This window comes from Nycticebus coucang, chromosome 20 (assembly GCF_027406575.1).
Source record: "Nycticebus coucang isolate mNycCou1 chromosome 20, mNycCou1.pri, whole genome shotgun sequence".
Classification (NCBI taxonomy): Eukaryota; Metazoa; Chordata; class Mammalia; order Primates; family Lorisidae; genus Nycticebus; species Nycticebus coucang.
Genome location: NC_069799.1, coordinates 9,362,545 through 9,369,413, shown reverse-complemented (window position 1 = coordinate 9,369,413; position 6,869 = coordinate 9,362,545).

The following is a 6,869-nucleotide window of genomic DNA, read 5'->3' as shown; positions in this document are numbered from 1 at the left end:
ATGGAATACTATTCAGCCACTAAAAAAAAAAAAAAAAGGTGGAGACTTTACAGCCTTTGTATTAACCTGGATAGAAGTGGAACACATTATTCTTAGTAAAGCATCACAAGAATGGAAAAGCATGAATTCTATATACTCAATTTTGATATGAGGACAATTAATGACATGGTGGGGGTGGGGGAAGGGGAGAGCAGAGAGAGAAAGAAGGAGGGAGGGGTGGAGGAAAGGAAGAGCAGAGAGAGGGAAGAAGGGGGGGTGGGGTCTTGGTGTGCGATACGCCTTTAGGAGCAAGACACGATTGTAAAAGGGATTTTACCTAACAAATGCAATCAGTGTAACCTTGTTTCTTGTACCCTCAATGAATCCCCAACAATAAAAAAAAAAAAAAAGGATGGCGCCTGTGGCTCAGTGAGTAGGGCGCTGGCCCCATATACCAAGGGTGGCAGGTTCAAACACAGCCCCTGCTAAACTGCAACAATAACAACAACAACAAAAATCTCAAAAAAAAATTAAGTGCCATTTTCTAGAACTATTGAAAGTACTTACAAATGAAAAAAGTATGTACATAGCATAATCCAATTTCACTAAAAAATACGTCTTTATATGTGTGGAAAAAAGCCTGAAAGGAAATTGTACAAACTTAAAATGTGTGGTATGATTATGAAAAGTCAATTTTTGGTTTATGTTTCTGGATTTACTACATCAAGGACATAGGTGCATTATTTGTTTTCTTCTATTTTTAAAAGTCTCTTTATAGAAAAACATGACATGTGGCTCAGCGCCCATCGGACAGTGGTTATGGCACCAGCCACATACACCGAGGGTGGCAGGTTCGAACCTGGCCCAGGCCAGCTAAAAACAACGACAACTGCAACAAAAAATAGCTGGGCGTTGTGGCAAGCGCCTATTGGGAGGTTGAGGCAAGAGAATCGCTTAAGCCCAAGAGTCTGAGGTTGCTGTGAGCTGTGATGCCACAGCCCTCTACCAAGGGCGACATAGGGAGACTATGTCTCAATAACAACAACAATAACAACAAAACCCCCCCAAAATGACATAGATATTGAAAAATGCACAAAACAAAAACACAGCTTGATTATCATTGTAAGTTCTATTTCTTGATCACCACCCATGTAAAGAAATGGAAAATTTCCAGCTAGTCCAGAAAAGTCTTCCATGTTCCTTCTCCCATTCATATATTCCCCACAGGAAAATAACCATTATCCTGACTTTTGTGGTAATTAATTCTTTGCTTTTTGTTATGGCATATCACCCAAACACTCATTTTTAGACACTGTAATTTGTTTCTGCTAGCGTTTTAAAATATTTCAAGACTAAAAAAAAAAAAAAAAAACAACTCTATGCATTCCCCTTTCATTCTCTGTCCCCCTTTTACTGTGCAATTTAATTGTGGAAATCATGTCACTGTTCTATATGCCACATTTTGCTGAGTGCGTGCCCACAGTGCAGTTTAACATGTTTCTCAGCCCTCTTATTTCTTGCCAGCTGGCAGATGAACCTACAGGTCTGTTTAGGATACACTTCCAACTCCAGACTCTGGAGCTCTCTTTTCTCTGGTCACAGTGTTCACAAAGGTGAAGTCTTGCTTTCTGAGAACTCCTGGCTCTTTCCCCTCTTACGGATTTCTTCTTTCCTATTTGTCTGAGCTTTACCATTTGGATTCCTTTCCCAGAATTTTCTCTTCAGTATGGGAAGGGAGTTTGGCTTAGTTATTTCTGAGAGTTTATGGGCCCCTAACTGGTGCAACCCCTTCAGAACTCACCACTTAGCTACTGTGTGAATCCGTTCTTGGGATGTGCAACTCTTCTGGGTTTCAGCTGCTGTTCTCAGGTTGACCCTCCCAGCTTCCCAGGGAGTCCCACCAGCCACAGCCTTTGCTTGGTATCCCAGGAGGATTTGTTTCAAGACACACAGACCCCTGGCCCTGCCCCAAATCCAAGGATGCTTAAGTCCTTCAAATAAAATAGTATAATATTTACATATAATTTAAGCACATCTTTCTGTACATTTTAAATCAGCTCTAGGTTGCTTATAATACATAATACAATGATCTATAAATAGTTGTTACACTGTATTATTTTTATGTTTAGTTTGTAGCAGCCTATATAGCCTATGGCTAGGAGGAGAGAGAGTTATAAGAAATACCAGCATAGCTCAATGGAACACCTTGGTGGAAAGGGCAGGGAGAGGGATTCAGCTCTCCTAACAAGCATGAGAGCTCGCAAGATGAGAGCAGTGGTGAATTGGCAGTCTCTACACCTGTGGTGTTGAGAGGCATGAGATCAGCCTTATATTAGGCTGGAGGAGAAGGCAGTCAGGGGCGTGCACATTCTATCACCGATCCGCTTACTCTGACTGTGTCTCCGCTCCTGCCTGCAGAATGCCGCCGCGGCATCTCTCAGTGCTGAAGATTACCAAGCTGTACTAAGATCTATCTATTCTAAAAAGACTGCTTTACTTACTCTAAGACACTTTCTCTCTCCAGCTAAAGTAGATAGCCCTCAGGCACCTAAGAGACCTGAGCAAGGTAACTTAGCGGTCCGTGTTCGGAACCTAGTTAAGCTATACCTGAGACCTGGCCAGTCCTGGGCCTTGACAAGTGGTGTCATGAATAAGATGTGACATTAATTCTTTTTTTTTTTTTTTTTTTTTGAGGCAGAGCCCCAAGCTGTTGCCCTGGGTAGAGTGCTGTAGCATCACAGCTCACAGCAACCTCCAACTCCTGGGCTTAAGTGATTCTCTTGCCTCAGCCTCCCAAGTAGTTGGGACTACAGGCGCCCACCACAATGCCCGGCTGGATTCTAACCCGCCAGCTCTGGTGTATGTGGCTGGCACCTTAGCTGCTTGAGCTATAGGCGCCGAGCCTACTTTTAGTATTTTTTTTTCTTTTTTTTTTTCAGTTTTTGGCCGGGGCTGGGTTTGAACCTGTCACCTCTGGCGTATGGGGCCAGCACCCTACTCCTTTGAGCCACAGGCACCGCCCCCTACTTTTAGTATTTTTATTGTAATATTATTTCTGTCAGATTTTTTTTTTTTTTAGACAGAGTCTCACTGTCGCCCTTGGTAGAATGCTGTGGTGTCACAGCTCACAGTAACCTCTAGCTCTTGGGCTTAGGCGATTCTCTTTCCTCAGCCTCCTGAGTAGCTGGGACCACATCTACAGCTGGGACTACAGCCACCACAATGCCTGGCTAGTTTTTTTGTTGCAGTTTGGCTGGGGTTGGGTTCCAACCTGCCACCCTGGGTATACGGGGCCGGTGCCCTACTCACTGAGCTACACATGTCACCTTTTTTTGAATATTTTTGATCCTAGTTGCTTGAGTCCCTGGGTACAGAACCCCATGGATATGAAGGTGAGAGTGCACTGTGGTCACTCAGGTCTGTCCATTGCCCTGTTATTTCTCTCTGCTTTCTTTTGCTGCCAACATACAAGTCTTGCAACTGTTGGTGGTTCCTCTCCCACATTTATATTTTGGGTTTTGGGAGAATATTTTGTTATAGTAGTACCCACATGGTCCATTTATTTAATAAGGGAAATTTGGGAAAGTGAAAAAAATTGTGCCATAGCTCTTGGCATCTTTCCACTATTTCTGTATATTTTATTTTTTGGTAAAAAAATGTTATTAAAATGCCTGAGAGGCTAATTTTTCTTGCTTTGAGATTTTTGTTGTATTGCATTGCTTTGAATGTAAAGAAAGGATTATGCTGAAAAGCAGAGGTGAGCGTGAGAGGCAAAGAATTCCAGAGGCTTTCTCTGACGGATTTGAAGAAAGAAGTAAATCTGGAAGACATTATGTGCTATGACCTGGGTGTGAGAGCAAAAGCAATTGGAGTCTTAAAGGATAATGCAAATTTCCATATAAGAGAGGATATGACCAAACATGTCAGTACATGGGATAGGTACATCTCCTCATTGTGGGCACAGCATGAAGATTTCTGGCTTAGATTCTGCAAAGATTGAACACATGACATGAAAAGTTAAGTGTGTTAGAAACATCTTCTTGGTAAAGAAATTAATACAAAATGTAGATTTTCCCTACATGTAGTGTGAGATCTAGCATAATGAAAAATAATTATCTTTGTTTTAATATGAAGTTTCCTCCTGACACATCTCACATAATAATTTCACTAAAAGGACAACATTTCTGTGAAGTACAATTGTCGGGCACGATCATGTAATATAGAAGGGAGGAAACAAATTCTTCATTCATTCATACATTTATTCAGTCAACCAACGTCATACAAATATACTGGCTATGCTGTATCAGGTCATAAAACTCAAATGTACAAAAATATTCTTTTAAAAAATAATTAAAATTATTCTCAATATTGAGATCTTGTTTCTCCTAAAGTGAGAAAATTTAGCCAATTCACCATGCACCGCCATAACCCACAAATATCTCTTGTCCTCAAGTCATTTTGGCTAAAATGCAATCAAAATCGTGTCCTTCCCACCCCTTGATTTACTGAGGGTAGTCTTAACATTTGAGGGGAGGGTGTTGGGGGGGCGCCAGGTGGCAAGGAATGGTATCTGGTTGATAGGTACAAACCTACCTTGGCTTTGACCTCAGAAATTGATGTCCACTTTTCCATTGATTTCAGATATCTGATCTGTGCTTTCAGTTCTGTCCTTCCTTCTTCTTACTTGAAGGCTCTTCAACTTACTACAGCTCTCCCTCAGCTCCTGTGAATGGTTTTAAATGCCATAAATACTTTAAAACAGAACAGGTTTAGGAGCATTCCTCGTGCTCTTCATTCCCAAACACTTCACGCTGACATCTCACTCTCCGTTGGCTCATTGAGGGGAAACCTTGGTTGCTGTTTCGATCGCCACTGGGAATAAATAACAGATGTCCTTGATTTTTAGATCTTCAAATGCATCTGGGAGTTCTATTATTTCCACATCCACAGCTTCTTTCAAACCAATCCCAGGGCCTGGGGGTGAGGGTAGGAGTGGGTATATACGCCAAGATTTTGAAGGTGAGGAAACGTGTTCTCTTACGTTTGTGGCAGATTGAGTGTATTACTGTTTACAGTTAACCACAGCTGTCCTCTCCACTCCACTAAAAGATTATAATCCATGACCATTGCCATGGGATTTGCCTATAGACACAATTCACTTCTCCATTGACTTGGGAGACATTGGCCAATGGGATTTGAAGGGATGCATCACGATATCTCGGAGAATCAGTTTTAGAGGCTTTGCACGTTTCCGGCAGCTCCCTGGATCTTCCCATTTGCCATGAGAATTGCCAAGTCCCACATAGAGGCTGCTTCATTAGCCTGGGTGCTGGAAAGAGAAGACCCAAGAAACAGAACCTCCGCTGATACACAGCATGTAATTCAAGAAAGAGATAACCCTTTGTGGCCACAGGTTTTGGGGGATTTTTGGTTTGTTTTTAACAGCAAAATTGACAAGTTGTTTCTGATCTATTTTTATTTTGGCTCCTTAGGAGCTGAAACTCATGAATTCTAGCTATTCCAAACCCAAAGCTCTGATTTGTGAGACTATTTTCAGTGCCATGAGCTTCTATTAAATAAACAAAATAAATAAGATTATTTTTAATATTACTTTCTTTCTTCCTGAGATAGGGAAGGAAATGCCCTAGCTATCTAAGAAGAGTGTAAGACCAGGCACAGAGGACATGGAATTATTCACGTTTTTGTCTTTTTTTGAGATAGAGTCTCACTTTGTTGCCCTCACTAGAGTGTTCTGGTGTCATAGCTCACAGCAACCTCAAACACTTGGGCTCAAGTGATTCTCTTGTCTCAGCCTATAGAGTAGCTGGGACTATAGGCACCTGAGATAGCACTCAGATATTTTAGAAACAAGGTCTTGCTCTGGCTCAGCCTGTTCTCCAACCTGTGAGCTCAGGCAATCCACCTGCCCTGGCCTCCCAGAGTGCTAGGATTACAGGCGTGAGCCACCATGTCTGGCCAATTATTTAGGTTTTTACTGTGAATATAAGAATGCATAAAACTGAAATATAAAATTTGCAATCTCAAAGACATGTATCTTTCCTATACTCCAGTTTATAGGACAGATTAAGCATCTCTTTAAGTAATTATAATTGGAGATAACAAATAAAGACGTTATCAAGGTGCACAAAGGAAATATTGTGGGGGGTCAAGGAAGATGAGGCCTGAAAGGATAGGTAAGATTTGGATGTGCAAGGAGAGGGGAGAAAAATCATTTTATTGAAAATGCAGACGGAGCTGAATCACAGAGGTAGGAAAGTAACAGGCGTGGATGGAGCTTGAATGAAGGCGAGGAGACTGGTGGGAGGTCAGTTTGGAAAGGCTAGCCAAGGCTTAGCTGTGGTCCTAGCTAAAGCATGTGGACTAGGTAGTTCCACAACTGGCTAAAGACTGTATAGAAAAAGGACTGGAGAGTGGATTTCAGTAGTATTTATTATTTTAAAAACAATGTGGACATATAAAATTTTGACACATAAAGTATATGTATATATACAATTGGACAACAATTCAGATTATGGATTACTCTCCTCAGATGGCCAGTATATACTAGCTGTGTGTACATATTTGCTAAATAATCATTGTCATTATGAAATCATTTCTGGCTTGCTGATGGTGGTATGGGATGGTGCATGTTTTAGCTAAAAAAATCCAGCTTTAAGTTTCTTCAGTAGTTTTCTATTTTAGGGCATATGTTATCATACTTAGATCTCCTTGGCATTTTAATTAATGATTAAAAAAATTACCAGACAACAAAGTGAATGTCATCAGGGCTCGGGACTGGCCAGGTCTCCGCCTGGCTTAACTAGGTTCTAGACGTGGACCGCTAAGCTACCTTGCTCAGGAACAATTTCTCTTAGGTGACTGAGGACTAT